At 41.0% G+C, this 19447-nt stretch overlaps 1 protein-coding gene across 19 annotated transcripts in view; it reads right to left on the bottom strand.

The window, feature by feature from the left end:
• Positions 1–19447, bottom strand: part of NRCAM (neuronal cell adhesion molecule) — a 280017-nt gene that overhangs the window by 135383 nt on the left and 125187 nt on the right. For all 19 annotated transcript variants that reach the window (XM_041723226.1, XM_041723232.1, XM_041723228.1 and 16 more), the window contains exon 3: positions 4567–4640. The gene's annotated coding sequence lies outside the window, so the exon portion shown is untranslated. The remainder of the gene's footprint in view (positions 1–4566; positions 4641–19447) is intronic.

Below are 19447 nucleotides of genomic sequence, written 5' to 3'. Positions count from 1 at the left end.
GCAAAGGTCACTGCACCAACCCTCTGACATCTAAAGGCTAAGTCGCTACATGTTTCCTTGTGACAAGACTGACTTAGGCAATTTCCTCCTTCCAGTTCTGAAGTAGATCCTTCTCCCCATCAGACCACAGAGGGAGGATAGGAGAGGAACGCACAACCCCTGCAGGGTTCCTTCTACTGACTACCAGCACTGTCACTGCCACGGAAAAACGCTGTGACCCTTCTCAGCCCTCTGCCACCCTTGCTCAATCTCCATCCTCCTGCTGCCTCCCAGCACAGAAAGCCGGTGCCCTTCCTCAGGCATCTTTCGGGGCCTTCAGAGAAGCTCTCAGGCAGAAAAGCCAGAGTAGTGGGAGGGGGACAGGGTGAGTTTCTAGAGAAAAATGGTTGTGCCTCATAAGAGTTATGAGGACAGGATGCAAGGGGCAGACAGACTTAATCAATAAAGGCCTCTCAGTCACAGAGGCCAGAATAACTCAGAGATAAACATCCCGACTCGCACTGTGAGATTTAATACGTGACCACAGGTCATAGGGCGTGACTCAGGCTCCACAGAGTTAATGGAAAGCTGTGATGGAAGAACAGAAGGTTCTCTCTCCCTCGGCTTCCGGGCAGAGCCCTGATTCCATGGCGCCATCATGATGGAAGTAGGTCACCATCATGACGGAGGGTGCTCCCAAGTGGGCCAACAGCTCAAGAGCTGTGGGCAAGGAGCTGAAATCTAGAGCTTGCCTACATCATACTTCAGGGTGAAGAGGGAGGAAGGCAATAATTCCAAGAAGAGAGCGCCTGGTTCTCTAGATGACTATGCAATCAATCCCAACAAATGGGTAGAAAACAAAGAAGAGGTGAATATCCTCTGCTTAGGTTGAGATCCCTGTCTTAGCTTTTGTCAGTCTCCAAAACTGTCATTCATGTGCTTTTCACCCCTCATTTCATGAGGTGCATATTCCTCTTGTGGATGATGTGTCTCCTAGATTTGTCTGGTGTCCAATAATATGAGATACAACTTCTCAGCTTTAAAGATGTGGTCTACATACACAATGGAATATTACCCAGCCATCAGAAAGGATGAGTACCTACCGTTTGCTTCTACGTGGATGGAACTGGAGGGTATTACGTTTAGTGAAATAAGTAAGTCAGAGAAACAATCATCATATGGCTTCACTCATATGTGGAATATAAGAAATAGTGAAAGGGACTCTAAGGGGAAGGAGGGAAACTGAGTGGGGAAAAATTAGAGAGGGAGATAAACCATGAGAGACTCCTAACTCCGGGAAACAAAGAGTTGCAGAAGGGTAGGTGGGTCGGGGAAAGGGGGGTGACTGGGTGACTGACAGGCACTAAGGAGGGCACATGATGAGATGAGTGCTGGGTATTATATGATGGCAAATTGAATTTAAATAAAATATTAAAAAAAAAACTTCTCAGCTTTACAATGATCCCGTAGGACAAATTCTGATAGATCCCCTTATTGTTAAACAGTATTAAAAACAGTTGTCCCCTTGTGCTTTGTAATTAAATACTGAGTCACATGACAAATCACTTAACTATATTATAAATTATAACTAAATGACAAATGAATTTAACTATAAGATAAAAATCTTTTTCCTGTTATCAGTTCTCTTATTATCTACTCAAAATATCAATAACATTCTCCTCTTATGTATACATAATTTTTTAAAAGGTAGTGCTGTGAGGGGCACCTGGGTGGCTCAGTGGTTGAGCATCTGCCTTTGGCTCAGGTCATGATCCCGGGGTCCTGGGATCGAGTCCCACATCGGGCTCCGTGCAGGGAGCCTGCTTCTCCCTCTGCCTGTGTCTCTGCCTCTCTCTGTGTGTCTCTCTTGAATAAATAAATAAAATCTTTGTAAAAAATAAAACATAGTGCTGTGAGTCTAAGGGAAAGAATGGCTATTGAATCACCAACCAAAAACTGTCATCAAATAGCTCCAATACCTTGTCAGGTTTTCCTTTTTTATATTGCTTGCCAAATGGGGACACACCCTAAGGTATGGCAGGGCATGATTCTTCTACAGACTTCTTATGGTTACCATCAGGACCAAACTTATACAAATGCAGCCAGAGCAGGAAACCAGTTATAAAGTGATTTGGGGGGCACTACTCCCTACCTGACCTCCCAGTCTGGTGGCTTCTAGAAATTCCATCATTAGCCATCCTGCAAGTTACCCCAAGGTTTTCAAGCCAAGTAGCAGAAATGCGGAGAATTCTTTTCCTTCTAGAGAATTTACACATTAGTGTTAATGATGAAGGGGAACATGATTTTTATACATGGCTGGATTATCAATCAGTTGGGGTAACACCTTCTGGAGGGAAGGAAGTGGGTGTGGGAGTGGGGATTCAGACACCACAATTATGGTCAGTTATGTCTTGAGGATACTGCAGCACACTAGTGAACATGGGAAAGACACTGAAAACTCTAAGTAGCTACAAACAGACTTTCTTTTTCTAATGTTGGAGGCTGAATTCTTGAATAGCCGGGGACATTTTGAATACAAGAGTGCTTCACAATTTGGGGAAGTTTCAGGGTGTCTTTGTTTCTTGGAGGCAAGGGAAAGAAATGGGGGAAGACACTCGGTACTTCCTTTTCGACCAGATTAAATCATTCACCAAGACAAAATGAGGTATTTTGGTGGCTCTCAGAGCCCGTCAACTAAAAGCTCACTTTCATCATTTAACAAAAGACTAATAACCAAAAAGATCAAGGAGAAGAATGTACCGTGAAGGGGAGGACTGAAACTGTTCACCTGTGCTTCTAGAAGACAGAGATGTTAAGTCAACTGACTCTCACACAATGCATGAAAGAGCAACAGCACCACTAGCCAGGCAAACTTCTGTAGCAACCACCTGAGAATGCCCTGGAAAGTGTTGGAGTCCTTACTGAGCTCCACCCCTGCCACCTTCCAAGGACACCACACACTCCTCCACTTGCCTGGTCTTCATGTATCTTCCCCCTTTCACTAGAAATCACCACTTACAAATAAGCTCCTGGCCTTGCTGTCTTCCTACCTCTCCTCGGTGTCACATGATATATAATCTCCAGAAGGACTTGCCATGATATACCACTGAGATACTAGTGATTTACCGTAGGCCACCTTTATTTAACATCATTACTACTAATTCCTAATTCCCAACAACTGTGATTTGGTAGATCCAGACTTCTGTGTCCCCATCAGAACGGATGGGTCTTACTCTTGCTTAGCTTGACCTTGCAGGTGTTGGGTCTTACTCTTGCTTAGCTTGACCTTGCAGGTGTTGTTTTATGAATTAAGGACACCAGTTGGAGGAGGCTTGTAGAGGTATATATATATATATCATTAAAACATTAAAAGTAAGTTATTTTACATTAACTAAGGGAGTTTCTAGTGGAAGAGCCATTTATACAAAATGAAGGCTCTTTGGTATTGGTTGCAACTATTTGACAGCAATTTTGCTAGTCTTTACTAATTTTCACTTTTCAAGAACTCCTCAAAGCAGAACAAAACGTGTGTGACTTGATTTACAAAGCAATGTTCTTGGTTTTCAGGCTACTGACTTGGGGGTTTCTGGGGGTATTTTGAAGCACCAGAAGAATTAGTTACATGAGATCAGTTTTTATACAACACAACAGGAGCAAATTCAACTGAGGCGTGAATCACTTCCTCTTAAGCAGAAAACAACATCTGAATGGATTAATGTTAGCATTTCTCAAGGGCAAGAGACAACATGCTTGCAAGATTTTCCTACTTCCAAATCTTGCAGACAATCTTGTTTTCATAATTAAAGCCCATGAGAGTTTATTTGTTAAATAAAACCTATGAGAGTAGAGGACTAAATGTCTGAACAATCACGCTCTCATAAATTTCTTATGAGACAGAGGTCTCTGAACTATGTTCCAGATCTCCAAGTAAGATATTCTTCATCAAGTTCAATACTATAATAGCTGGCTTTTCAGAAGGCATCACAGGCCTGGCAAAGTCTGTTCTAGAGCTGATAATTCTAAGTGACATAAGCGGGAAAGGGGTAGGCAGTGGGGGCTCGGGGCAATTGATTTACAAAGCAGAAAGCACATATCAAAGTAGTATTTAAACTTTCCAAACAGACTTTTATATTATTTGGCTTCATTGTGAGACAACAAACATTATGTACAGATAAGTATATTCTCGGGAGATGTTCTGATACCCGATTGAATCAAAAAGAAAACTCTTTTCTCGTAAATGATTCCTTATCATTTTAAATCTTCAACTCCTTCAGAAACATATTGTTTACTAGCAGTACCTTCACTCTGCCTATTTTCTGAACTTTGTGATTCATGACTTAGTGAGACAGAAATCTCATTACTATGGAAGGACGCGAAGGGCTGGCTTATCTTTCCTATGTATTCGATCCGTCCCCTTTGACAAGCAGTATGATTAATGTTTTTGCATCTCTAATTCCTGCTCCCCGTCTTTCATCATACTTTTTGGATTGAAAAGTATTAATGATGGCAATAATATTACATAATCATATTTTACGGTACGATTCCCTTCTTTACTAATTTAAACCTTTTCAGAAGGCAAACCCTTACCTTTGGAGAAGTTCTTCCTGTCTGAAGAAGTCGTCCTTTTATTTCTTTAAACCAGGTGTCTTCTTAGCATTGCCCTGGGGGTCAAAGAGTGGGGGAAATGTTAATGAGACATTCATCGTCAATCACAGCAGATTGTCAATACATTAACTTCAACAGACTCCCTGATGGGAAACTCAATTTGCCAAGTTGGGGAGCCCTGTAAGGAAAGACAAATCATGAATAGATTTGCCAAAACACATCTCTGCTGGTTTCAATCAAAGGTGACAGCAGAGAGTTGGCTGAAACTCTGGTGGCCATTCCCTTCATGCAACCCAGCCGGAAGCAACTTGTCTGTTCCCTCTTTCCAGTTTAGGGAATGGAAGGTTTTTTGCAATGCATGTATATGACATGGCTAAAATACTTCCTTGCTGTGGCCTCATTATTACTGTTGTTATTCTTAAAATTTTTCATTTGGTAGAAAGGCCCCAAGTTCTCAATGAGGGTCATAGAGCGATGGCAGGAGCAGCCAAGAGGGGAGGAGCCCCACCTGGACGGTGACAAAGGCTCAGCTATGGACAGCTCCGGAGCCTAACCAGCTCCAGCTCCTCAATCCTCAGCCTGAATGTCTCCTTTGCAAATATTCCAGCTGAGAACCAGCCAGAAAAGGACAGCATGGAGACGGCATAGGACAATTGCAGCTGAGCACATTAGGTTTCTCTTCTTTTAGACAACCAATTCAATGACACCCAGGGTTTTCTAAGGGAGGATTTGTGGCTTTTTGGACTTTGGATTTTTAGAAACAGAAGCCATACTATCAGACCTCTGAAAAACCTTTCAGAGAAGAGAAACAAGTGTCAATTCAGGAACCCTCGACTGCACCGAAATATTAAGACAACTATGAATTGCAAAGTGATTCCATTAATAAAATAAAAAGATGTGTAATCATCTCAGATGTCCTTGTTTATGCATGCGTTATAAAATATTTTCTGTGTTGCAAAAGCTTTATCTTAATGACATGTAAAACCACTCAATAGATTTTCTTTTTTTTTTTTTTTAATAGATTTTCATTGGATCTGATGCAATGCTATTTCATCAGGACAAAAAAAAAATGTTGTTGAGGTTAATGATTCCTCCTTGGAATTAAAACCAATTTTGGAGTAATCAAGGTTTTTCTTTCCTTGTTATTTAGTTCCCACGTTTGAAAAACTCTTTAGAGGTGTGTAAGAAAGAGTTTGCAAGACTCTTAAGTCATGTCTACAATAATAATCCAACAAATGTTGAACACTTACTATATATCTGTCAATACACTGAATAAATATAAATGAGGACGAAGGAGTAGTATATGAGTGCACCTTTCCAGGTGAATATTGATTAGGTCAGCATGTGGATGCTGTCTCCTTTCCCCCCTCCACCTACTCATCTCTCCATCTTTCCAGCATCTCTCTCCCCCAAGGAGGCTTGGTTCTGCTTCTAGCTCCGCCCAGCACCTGAGGCAGATGGCCTAGCCCTGTGCCATAGGTGGCAAGAGAGAAACCCTTCCCCTTTTCTGTTACTGGATGTGGACCTTGGCTCAGTCTTTCTCTTTCCCATAACAGGGTTAATGTCTGACATTGGTTTGGGCCCTAAGGACTCAGATCCTGTCTCGTGGAGTACTTTGCTTCCAGGTCATTCAAACCAACTTCACTCGGGGAAAGGAGACTGTCACTTCTTCTAGCCCATAGTGATGGAGCACTGCACTGGGACTCAAGACCAAAGCCTCAGCTAATAATAAGTTGTAACTTTGTCTTGCTTTGTCAGTGTCCCTACTACAAGTATCCCCTTTGGGAACCTCAAAGGCAGAGCGGACTGTAGCATTCCTGGGTTGCTGGCCAAAACAACCACCTTGCTTCACCTTCAAATAATCAAGGGAAAGCAAATTTGCAACTCAAAAGGGTAGCCTGCTCCTTCCTTCTTAAAGTGTCTTCTAAAGCAAATTTTTGCACATGGCAAAATCCACAGACATTCAGAAAGTGGTTCAGTTCGCTGGGCCAAGCCCTAAGGGAACCTTCACCCCCAATTATTTTGGTACCCCTCCTCATGTTTGCGGCATCTATGCCACATTGGCTATTGGCTACGCTGAAAATCTCTATCACGGGAACTGGAGGCAACAGCTAAATATTGGGAAGAGAATCAACTAAAGACACAGTCCAAAAGAATTAATTTTGCCATAATTTTTACCTGTAAGAGAAAGGGAACTCACATGTTATGCGCTACTACCAGGTCCCAGACCTGGTGATATACCGATCGCAGGGGACACACCAACTCTCTAAGTATCGTGATCACTTTGACAGAGGCAGAAACTGAAGCATGGAGAGGTTTAGTAAATGACCCCGCTCACAGGACTCCCAAGTATTGTATCTGTAATACAATTCTGCTTCTGTCTGAATCCAAAATTTGCGCCTTTCCTACCTCCTCCCATGGCTTCTGAGAAAGGCCAGGATGACCCTGGGGGCGGAGGGGGGAGCAGTGGCTACTGAGATTTACGGGGAGGGCAGTGGGGCAGGAAGCTGTTGGAAAGAGTGGCCCAGGTCTGATGGATGGGAAGCATGGAGGAAGCCAAGAGTAGTAGGGTCTGGGAGGCAGGAGCGTGGACCACAGGGCTGAAACCTGCAGAAGGGATGCACACAAATGGAGGGGGCACTTCTCAGTTCTCAGGGGGAAGCCCCCACAGCCCCAGCTGGTGCCACCCCCCTCCGCGGACCACAGTTTCCAATGGTCAGCGACACTCCCTGAATTGTCACCCCCAAGCCCTTCTGCCAAGCAGACCCTTTATCAATAAAGGAAGAGGCAGGTCTGAAAAAACGACTGGGTACGGTATGGAAGAAGGTGTTTTTGAACATAAATTTTAAAGAGATGTCAAAGGGGAATGTGGTTCTTTTGATAAGCTTGAATCATTTCTAGTATATAGTTCAATTCTGGGCAAAATGCCAAGAACACACGTGTAATTTTGCATAGGTGTGGTTTCTGGTAGACATTATGTGGGAAAACCATTTCATCTCTGCTGTATCACCGATAGTGCACAGCCCCCTTTTTAACTTCCTTGTGATGACTCAAACCCCCAAGCCTTTGCAAAGACCACCAAAAGCCTCCCTATTCACTGTATTGCCATGTCAGCAATTACGCCAAACATTTCTAGGGAATGTATTTTTGTTACATTCATTACTCTTGCTTTGACAACTGTGTCAATGGGTTTTCATCACTCTGAAACACGTTTAGGTTGACAGAATGGGGTAATACATCATTGCTAAGGATTATTTATCCAATAACAAAGTAACAATTCAATTTCTTTTTAACCAAAATACAATCAACTTATCCTATTAAACAAAACCAGGCCTAAGTCAAAAGGTCAAGATGAGATCTGATGTAATTTAAAAGTAGCCTTCAGAAAAGATAAATAACATCCAGGTTAAAAAAAAAAAAAAATAGAAGAAACCCAAAGGCCAAGGTACAGACGATAAACCAATTACAATAAAAGTGATTCAGTGGTGCTTAAGTCTAACACTAAAAAAATTCAATAATCCAAGTAAGTGAATACTTGTCTTAGCCACTCATGGAAAAATAAAACAATGAATTTCCTAATTGATCCAAAGGAAATCCAACTACTGACTGGCATGAATTTTTTGCAGGATTTTTTGGTTTTGGTTTGGTCTGGTTTGGTTTAAAATAAGAACCTATAGCATTCAATGCAATTGGAAATCTCTTATTGCAAATACTACCAGGTAAAAAGGAATAGCACACAAAAACACTCCAAATCTCATTTGGCTTATACTGTCCTGCACAACCGTGTGGACATTACAAATGCCAATATTACTCTTTGGTTTCTGTGAGGTAGATTTCTAAAAACTGGCTTTACTGGTGATCTGGCAAAGGGCAGATCACATTAAAATATCAAACATTTGACCCCTCAAGCCAATTCCGTTTTCAACTGTGACCATTTTATTTCCTGTTTGCACTCTTAAAAAAAAGCAATACAGCTGAGAAATAGTTTTTAGAACATCAATTTTGAAAAAATTACATGTAACAATAGATTTACACAGCTGCACTCTGATGTGTTTAGGTAGCATGCAAAAGTGTGCTTTTATTGTTACAGACTAATGACAGTTTACAAACTTATTTTTAATCTTTGGTCTTAACAAAACTTCAGTAGTATCAAAATCATAGACCAACCCCCAAACTCTTCTTTTTTTCTTAACTTCCTGCCTTTGACATGATCCTTGGACTGAATTTGGGGTCCATTCATACTTATTAACTGGAGAGAAAAGGATAAACAAACAAGCCTATTAAAATTGGCATTTATCTTTGGTTTCTCTGGGCATGCTTGTCATCCAGCAATCCTAATTCAGTTTGGCAGGGCAAAAAGCCAAAATCATCTTGAAACCCAGTTCTCTTCATTTCAGCAGCCTATGAAACAAAATGCACTCCAAAAAGCAAAGAGTATGGTCTGGAATAGAGCAGGTTCATCTAGTACCTCAGTGGGATGGCACCCAGAAAGCCACGTCTCCCACAGCCTGGCTGGCTGGGGTTCCAGGGACACTGGGTCCTAACTTCCAGCCCCAAGTTTAGCACCAAGTGCAGCTTACTCTTGCAAGACTATGAATCTTGCTGGGGCTTGGGACCAACTCCAGGAGTTGGTCATGTCAGGGTGGGAGCAGGGCAGGGATCCTCTCTGATCAGAAACTTGCAGGTAAACCTATGTGTCATGCTTGACCTTTCAGAGAAGTGAAACCACTGGTCCCTTGATAAATCAAATTAAACAGATTGAAGACTGACCACCCACAGGAGCTCAAGACTGTTTCAAGTCACATCATCATTTGCTACCTTGCAGACTGGTGTGAACATCTAATAGTGAGCAAACTACACTCGTCTACAGCATGCTGGACATATGTCATCTTACTATGCGTCAGGGCAGTGGCAATCAAGCTGGCACATGCACTGTTGTAACAGTTTATAGTACATACATGGTATATTTCGTGGTCTACTAGGAACAATACTCTAACTATAAATAGAATTTAGAATTCCAGTGTGCAGTAATGGATAGCTGTCTACCAAAAAGCCATGCCCCCTCTGTTGTGCAGAGTGGCCAGGGGGAAGAGGTCCCCGCCCAGACTCTACTGTCCAGCTCCCTTTCTACTTAGGTGAGACCGGGGATGTAAGGGAGCTTCCTCGCCCAGATGTTTAAGAAGCATGTGTGTTTCCCACTCCTCATCCCTCTACTGCTGGCTGAATGCCGATGCCCAGTGTGACTCTGAAAGTAATACGGCCTGGCCTTATCAACACAGGTCCCTGAAAGGTGACAAATAGAGATCCTTCCATTCATACAAATGGTCTACATGGCCAGCAGGGGACTGATACCTGAATTGGAAAGGAATTCTAACTCAGTGAAGTTTCTACAATTTGGGGTTTTGTTACAACAGCTAGTTCTGTCCTATCTAATAGAGTCAGCATGTCGTGAATATAAAAGAAACCTTATATTAAATCTCTTCTTCATCCATTCTTTTTCTGTATCTACAATCTAGTTTAATCTATTTAGTTTTAAAATATCAGTGTATTCAGGGGTGCCTGGTTGGTTCAGTCGGTTGATGTCTAACTCTTGATCTCATTTCAGGTCTTGATCTCAGGGTCAAGAGTTCAAGTCCCGCGTTAGGCTCCATGCAGGCATACTAGGCATGCTAGGCATGCTAGGCATGGAGCCTACTTAAAAAAAAAAATAAATTATTAGTGTATTCAGAGGCTATTAAATAAGTCCTATTAGACACAATTAAAATAGTGTTTATTTTGCTCAGGGAAGAAAAAGCTTAAAGGAGACTAGTAAAACTGTCAATGAATAAAGGAAGATGGTTGAGAAAAGTTGACTAGATACAAACCAAACCAATATAGAGGATTTACTTGATGGCATATAAAATAACACTGTACCTAGAACATGGGGAAGGTTGAAAATAGTTTCTGAGAGAATCTGATTCAGTAAGTGTAGGTGGGGCCTAGAAATCCACTTTTCTAACAAAGCATCCCTGAAGGTTCTAGTGCAGGTGGGCTTGGACCACAGTATCAGCAACTTGGTGAAGAAGGTCTCTAGGGGGGCACCTGGGTGGCTCAGTTAGTCGAGCATCTGCCCTTGGCTTACATCATGATCTTGGGGTCCTGGGATCAAGCCCCACTTTGGGCTCCCTGCTAAGTGGGGAGGCAGCTTCTCCCTCTGCCCCTTGCTCCCACACCACCTGTGCTCGCACTTGCTCTCTCTCTCAAATAAATGAATAAAATCTTTTAAAAAATAAAATAAAAGAATGTCTCTAGGATAATGATGGTTAAACCATGAAATACACCACTTTGTGAGGTCATCATGATCCTGGGGTCCTGGGATTGAGCCCCTAGTCAGGCTCCTTGCTCAGTGAGGAGTCTACTGTTCCCTCTTCTTCTGACCCTCTCCCTTGTACATACTCCCTCTCTCTCTCTATCTCAAATAAATAAAATCTTTTTGAAAAAATTTTTAAAAATTGGTGAAAGTCTTTGAAGCTCTCAGATGAAAGGTAGTATTTAACATATCAAAGAATTATCATGATCAGATAAGAAATTATAAAGAGCTTGCCAAATTTTAATTTTTTAGTGTTAATCAAAACATAGTCTCTTAAGGTTCTATTATGAAAATCTACTAATGAAGCTGAATATGATTAAAAGAGAGTCACCAGATTGCAAGGCTAGCAAATTAAATTGTCTACACTTTATCAATACTATTTAAAGCAGATACTTTGGAGGAAAAACAGCTGAATTATTTATCAAAGGAAGAAGTATATAAGACTTCACAAAATATGATTATTTAGGCATCTTTCATTAACAAAAAGGTGACAGTCGGACATGTAACTAAATGGTGCACTAATTTGATTAATATTTAAGAACTTGAACAAAGAATCAAATACATACCACTACTTCCTTTAAAATATGGTTATTGATGATCATATATACTGTTGAATGAGGAAAAAATTCAGATGTGCACAATGCCATGTGCCAAGAGCAGATATATAGAGGATCCATAAAGTAATAACAGGAACACCTTTTGTATATCAAGTTTGCCAAAGGGCTCACTATTTTAATTTATGCAGATTTAATATTCAATAAGTAGGTGACAGGCATTTCTGGATTTTAAATTCTGGATAAAAATAGGAGTAAAACAGATCAAGCTTTTGTGTAGTGAGTTAAATTGACCTCTGAACAACACAGCACATTCCAGACTCTCTCTCAAAGTTCAGAGAAGTTGTATGGACTTGATCCATATAGTTTGCACAATTCACCTTTTCACCAGGTTGTCATTTATACAATTCACCTCTCTCAATTTGTTGTTCTGCTTAAATTACCTTAAGAATGCAATGTAGAGAGCCAGAAGAAGGCCCTCAAGCCTGCTTTAGCTATATTTTATTACAAACTACCAAAGTCCCTTGGGTTTTATAGGTCCTGGGAATCCAGGCTGATTTGCAGAGGTCTCTACCACCTTTGCTTTTTGAGATTTAGCCTTACAAAGATCTTCATTCTAATGTTTAATCTGACTTGGTTCAAAACCTAATAGTTATTGCTCTATTGATATACACTTTGGCCTGAACAGATTTAGGTACAAAAGCGTTCATAAATTTCATCTGCCAAATTCTTCTGATATTTAAAGCAGTGTTATAAACGCCCAATGAAACTTCCCTTAATATCAAAACTATAGTTCATCTTCCTCACAGGTGCCACAAATAATATGTCGGATTGTAGAGAAAGGGATAAAAATGCAGTAAGTCAGATTTAGCAACAGTAAAAAAAGAATGAATACATTTACCATAAAAAGGAGGGGAAAATCTTTTTTAAAAAAATTAGAAGTAATAATTTGCATTTTTATTGTTGGCACTAAATAAATCTTACTACAAAGATGATATGAGATCTGAAAAACTTTCAAACATTTGGATAAAGACTAGGCATTCTTTCTTTTTTCTTTTTTCTTTTTTTACTATCATCTTTCAAAGTTGGTAAGTCATTCTTTCAAAATCCTCTTTAGATACTCCAGTTTTTCAGTCTCTTCTTGATACAGACATGAACGCACAAGGAGCCCCCACACTTTTATTTCTCCTCGCAGCTTCTTGAATAGCTGCCATGCTCATTGAACTCAATTGGACGCCTTTTCATAATAGTGCTCTGGAAGGCAAAAGGAATGAACCACAACTGAATAAAAATAAAATGGGTTCTGAATACAACTCTGATCTAGCTTTGGTGATGTTCATCCTGTGGTTCCCATAATATTTATTGACTGGCACCCGGGGCATCCTAAGAAGGTTCTGTCTTCACCATTTCTTAGTTATCTATGCAAGCACTGATTTTCAATTTTGCTTGTACTGGTCTTTTGAACCAAAAGGAACTTTATGAACATAAAAAAAGAGAAGGGAAGGGAAGGGAAGGGAAGGGAAGGGAAGGGAAGGGAAGGGAAGGGAAGGGAAGGGAAGGGAAAAGAAAAAAGCAAAGAAGTCAAATAGGATTTAAATGATAAGCCTTCCATGATAGATTTCTCTATAGTGGTATCTGAGCAGAGTGGTCCAGTCCTGGTCAATCCCAAAATGGGTTTGGGAGTGTCAGATCTTTCAGTTGTCCAGATCAGTCTCCCAACTTGAGAATTGGAGACAGTGGTCTTATGGAAATCTGGAATACTATTAGTTCCAGGTCACTAACTAAAGGGAAGTCCAAATACGAAGCTGTCCATTTAAAAAGAGGTCATCTTTAATGCAACATGACCTGTATTAAATGAACCATTATTTCTAAATAAAGCAATCAAGTTATGAATTCAATAGCTTACCAGGTGACATTAGGCAAATTACTTCCTGTCTGTGTACAAAATGGGGTTAATAATCCTGACCTATCTCTTAAGGTCTCGGGGGGACAATTCATTTAGGAATTGTCTAAGTGCTGTATAAATGTTTCTGGTGTTATAAGAGCTTGGTTTTATTGTCATCGGAACGCCACCATCATAAAAAGGAATTGAGAGGTTTAGTCAGAGGTGAATTAACAAAGCAAGGTCTATGCTAATACAAGTGCCCTCTGACCTTGGATCACTGAGCTTGAAAAAATCGCACAGATCAAAATGGAAATGAAGTTTGCATTTTCAGAGACACAGAGTTTTTGTTAATTTATTTCCTATTCAGTTCCTTTGCTTTGAAAATCATTACTTTGTAAGCAAAACAACCATTTTCAATTTCCACCTCCTTTTTGTTTTCATTATTCTCATTGCTATTCCTAGCACCATTTGCATTAAAGCATGACATTGGAGGCATCCAAGGCCTTTCTTTCTCAATCAACTCTCTGGCACACCCAGGAAACATGCCTGTCAGGAGGCACGGACTGTGTAGACAACAAACTCTCTTCACTTTGTTTGTTTTTATTATTGGGTGATCGATCCCCAGACATTCCTTATGTTTAAAGGAAGCAAGTTCTCTCTCCCCAGTTTAACTTCCCCAATTCATTCATTTGTTCGACAAATAGTCACTGATTACCAGGCACTGTCCTAGGCACTAGTATGTAGATACCAGGCACTGTCCTAGGTGGCAGAGGTAGCAGTGAATTTAAAAAGGCAGAAATCCTGGCTCCCATGTAGCTTATATCCTAGGGATGAAGACAAATAGTAAGCAAAATAAATAAGGAAATAAATATAATATATTAGAATGAAAAGATGAAGTGTGGTAAGAGTATGGAACTACAGAAATGGGGAGGGCTGCAATTTTAAATATGATGGTCAGAGAAAAACCTCCTTGAGATGGTGTGATTTCAGGATGTGAATGTGGGAGCCATTGGGGAAGGGCTCTATGGGCAAAGTGAGGCAAATGCAAAGGCCCTGGGGTAGAAAATTTCATGCTTGAGAACAGCAAGGAGGCATCAGGGTGGCTGAAGGGAGTAAGCAGGAGGAGAAGAGCTTCAGAGGAGGAATGGCAGAGTAGGAATGGGGGACCAGATGACCTAGGGCTGGTGCATGGGGTCAAGGCCTTGGACTTCCACCCTGACAGATTCTGAGCAGAGGAGTAACATGATATGAGTCCCATTTCAAAGGCTGGATCTGGCTGTATGAGAACAGGCTGAAGAGGAGCAAAGTTGAGACAGGAAGGCCACATAAGAGGCTACTGCAATGGTTCAGAGCAGCAGACATTAGTGGCTTGATCCAAAGGTGGTACCTGGGTAGAGTTTCGCCACTCTCAATTATTAATCACATCCTTCTTCTTCATCTAACTGTAGTCCCCTATCTGAGCTACTTCCCACTCTAAGAAAGTATCTTTTTACTTTTAAGTCTTCCCTTCTATCCTTCTCCTGTCAATACTAATACGTTCCCTCCCATCAGACCATCTTCAGAAAAGGTCAAACACACCGCATTTGGTTGAGGTTAGATCAGTAAGTACACTACTGTTGCAAGATAAACTGAGGCATATTTAAAAGTTTTTAAAGAATTTATTTGAAGAAAAATCGATTTGAATCAGCCAGCATCCAATCTAGCAGACAGAATGGAGCTCCAAGGAGCCATATAAAATGAAAGGTTGAAACAAAGAAGTTATACTAGGCCGACCGCAGTTTGGTTATTGCAAGGTCCCTTTCCTTTAGGAGATGGCAGGGGTCTAACAGGCAGATTTCCTCACTTGTGCTGATCAGGTGATTCCTGATTGACTGGCTTAAGATTCCATTTCTGAGAGTCAAAACTATCATGAAGCCGTGGTATGGCAAAAAGAGACATAGCATAAGTGACTCCATTTTGGATCTGGTGTCTTTGTTTTAACACTACTCTCCCAAAGTACAATGACTTGATGGGTTCTATTGAAGTTCTCAGTAAAGACACCTGCCACTCTTCAAGGTACTACATTACAGTCCAGATGACTGTGGAGTGAAAGCCTCCCTCGGAATGGGGCTGGGGGGAGGACAGGTTGGGTTAGGTACAGAAGTCTGGGATGAGGCCAACATCTTTGGTTTTCAGTAACCTCTACAAACCTGCTTGCATTTTGAGTTAATGAAGTGCCTCTAGGGCTGCACACAACATCTTTGAAATAAATTATTATCCTGTTTTCATAAGTCCACATGCACCAAAGCAATGCTCATTGTTTTTTTTTTAACTCCTGTGTGTATATAAAATTTAGTATTTTATTTTTTACCTTTAACTGGGCTACTGTAATCATATACCACATACTAGGCAAGCCTAACCCGTGAGTGCTGATTGCCAACAAATAAAAACAGACTTGACTTCACCAAACAGAAAGGAGGTGGCTACATTCAAGCCCAAGTCCATGTCTCTAGAAAGGTGGTGGTACCCACCACGACTCAAAGAGGACGTTCTGGAAACGGCCCTAGTGGGAAAAGGAGGAAGTTATGTTAGTTTTTTCATCCACCCTAGGAAAGTTTCTGGCAACCTCAGGACCAGAGGTAAAGGAGGCATGTGTAACCAGACAGATCTTGGATTATGGCGTTCTGGGACCATGGCATCTTCTCTAGGTGCATGGGAGTACTCTCACTTCTTTATCTGGCTCCCACTGTTTGCAGAACAAATAATAAATTCGTTTATTCTATAAATGAAGTGATACGTGACTTTTATTCATGGATTATTACTTTAAATAAATTATCTCTCTCTTCTTCATTTTGGGCGACAGGAAAAAAATACATCTTGACATTCAAAAAAATTTTTTTTCTGAGCTTGAGGTCCTACCATGGGGCTCCAATTCCTCTGAATACTTGCACTGCTCACTGTCTCATCTCCTTCAGGGCTTTATTCACATGTCATCTTCTCGATAGCTGGGGCCACCTTCTGTGCCCTGTCTAAATGGCAACATACACCAACTCCCATCTCCTTTCGCAGTTTTATTTTCCCCTGTAGCACTAATCATCATTCAACATATTACATATTTTATTAATTTACTTTATGTGTTGTCTCATGCACTAGAACCTAGGCTTCATGAGGACAGAAGTCTTGTCTGCTTTGTTCATGCTAGACACACTGTGCCTAGAACAATGCCTAACACGGAGGACATCACTAAATATCTATTAAATGAATGAATTCCATAGCGATCACATTATAATATTAACTTGAGATGTTATATTCAAAGATCAATTTTGGCTAGCACATGCATGGAAAGTATTTCTGGAAGTATACATAAGACTGGTAACAGCATTAACCTTGAGGGGGAGAAATTTCCATGCGATTTGATAGCTGGGTGTGCTACTCATATCTTTAGATCATCATTAGAGTCTTTTTTTATTATCACTCAGAGATGTCTGGGCAATGTGAATTATGAGCCATAATAAATGCTTTTTATAATTTTAATAGTAACCCCCCCCCACGCAACTAATAAATGTCCATTTAAAAACAGGTAAGCACATACAGGTGCAAAAAGCTACACAAACATATGCGATGTGTTGGATGAAACTTGCAAAATTAACACAAAAAGATAATACATCTAATAACTTCTACTTTTTGAGTGCTCAAAGGTCTCCTATCCAACAGGATGAACAGATCTGGCTTGAGTGGTATGTGGGGTACCAAAGACACCTGTAGCTAACAAAGAGTTTCCAGCAAGCAAGCAGGACACTCTGAGGGCTAAAGGAGGAAGCAGAGAAGAATATATCCTTACAACTTTATTTACACCAAAGATATGGTAGCAAGGATTCCAGTCGGGTCCAAGGTTTGAAAAGCATTTCAGTTTTCCTTTGAATTTCAGGGCCAAACTATTGTTATACATTACAGTCTCCCTAATGAGAGTTCCCGAGAAAAATGAAAGAAACCATGAAGACCAGAGTAGAGTCAGAAACGTCAGAGAGAAGTAGGTTGACAAAGTGGCAGAATTAAACTACAAGAGCACAGTTATTTATAGAGTAAGAAAATCCAGAACAGAAAGAAGGCAGTCATGGCCAGTGAACGTGACTTGTTAGCAGCAGAAATCCATGTTATTCTCCAACTCAGGTAAGCATGAGAACGAGGCCACTTGTGATATAAAGGGAAGATTTACAGATTTGATAGTTCATTTTCTGGAAATGAGATGTAAATATCAAGTTTGGGAAAGGTGCCCTACAGTCCTATGGTAATGACCAGTGGCCTGTGGTGACAAGCATAGCAAATTCCTCAAAAGGAACCAGGGATAAGGGAAAGAAGCAAAAAAGGGATAGAGGCTTGTTTTGACAGAGAAAAAGGAAGGAAGCATGAGCCCCATGAATCATGTTCCCAAACCCACAATTCTTTTAAGATCATTCCATTATTTGGGATCTTTTCTCTCTTTTCTCACCCTCTCTTGATTACTCCACTTTCCAACCTAGGGCTTTGATTTTAATCTACCTAACACCAGCTGTTGCCAGAGCCTTCCTATTAAAGGCTTAGTTCAGTCTGATCATTAAAGCAAACACCAAGCACACGGAGCCGACACAGGGTTTTGGAAAGAGCACTGGTCCGAATGCCAGTGTCAGACCCCAGCTCTGCACAGTCCTAGCTTCATAGCCTGGGGCATGCTGCTGAATCTCACTTTTCTCATCCTTAAAACAGATAATAAGATTTGTCCTTTCTACAGAAGATGGTTAAGAGGATCAAACTAGATCATGCAAAACTGAAAAGCACTGTATAAAAACACACAAGTTATTTTTATGGTGACTTTCATGCTCTTTTACAACCGTCGATGGAAAATATGAACAGAAAAGAGAAAGCTGGCCTAGGAAAACAGAGGAATGTCTTTCAGTACATTTGCTCTGGGTCCAGCTGCAATAAAAGTCAGATACCGGGGATTTAGAGGGGTGTTTTCAAGGATGCAAAGTTCTGTTGCGTGAGTATAATCACGCTGTGTTTAATTTCATGAGGTTCAAAAAAACGGGCTGACGCTAAATATAATCTCACAGGTGGTCTTTGAAGATATTTCATGAGCTAAAGCTAACAAATCCAATTATGGCATTTTGGCGTTTAAAAAAAAAAGTGCCCTTAATCCACCTTTTCTCATCCTCTTGACCACTCAACTCTCTGGAATACAGAATTAACACAGAAAACTTGGGGAAAATTCTCAAGCTAGCACAGAAAGAATGACAACAGAATCTTTTTAATCCAAAAGGCAAATTGGTGAAGCTTACGCCACACTTCGTGCATAGGCAGTATTGCATTACAATATAAAAAACAACAACAACAACAGGAATGCAGCAGATAAGGGTGAAGAAGCCCTTTCTGGAAAGCTGTTGTCAGGTAATATGAAAATGGAACAGGTATCTATACAAGGGATGATGAATCATATCGAGATTACAAGGCAACACACCCTCCTGCCTGCGGTACCCTTCCAGCAAACATAAACCTACTAGCATTTCTTCTAGTAAATGTGTCCACATTTGGCCTAAAAATACTTGAACTAAATCTGATGGGCATCGGGCCACCCAAGTCCCTCTTCTAAGTGTTTCACAGCAAGCCACGTGAAAGGTCCTGACTTCGGATACGAACTCCACTAACCAGATGAGCCCACTACATAAATCCAAATCGATGAACAGGGAACGTAGAGCTCCTTTATGGCTGGACTACAATTCTAATCCTGGCTTCTGTTTTTCAACAAATCGTTAAAATGATACCCGAGAGGCAGAACAGAAATCAACCGGTCCCAGTAAGCCCACATCACGTCCCCTTGCCCAGAAGCAGACACAGACGCTACCTCACAAACCGAGCTCTCTTCCTGCTTCCCGGCTCCTCCCAGTAGCAAAAGGAAAACCTTACGTTTCCTGGCACGTTTCTGCAGATTGAACATTGGTGCGGCTGGACCATGTGCAGTAAAAAGTTAGAGTCCTCTGCACAGCCAATCCGAAGCGGCTCAGACCTCAGGGCCTCCCAGGGCGATCAGCCTGGCTTTGTGGCAATACAATGGAGGTTAAA

The sequence above is a fragment of the Vulpes lagopus genome, chromosome 11, assembly GCF_018345385.1.
Source record: "Vulpes lagopus strain Blue_001 chromosome 11, ASM1834538v1, whole genome shotgun sequence".
Classification (NCBI taxonomy): Eukaryota; Metazoa; Chordata; class Mammalia; order Carnivora; family Canidae; genus Vulpes; species Vulpes lagopus.
Note: the sequence above shows the minus strand (reverse complement) of the source record. Positions and strands in the feature narration are given on the sequence as shown.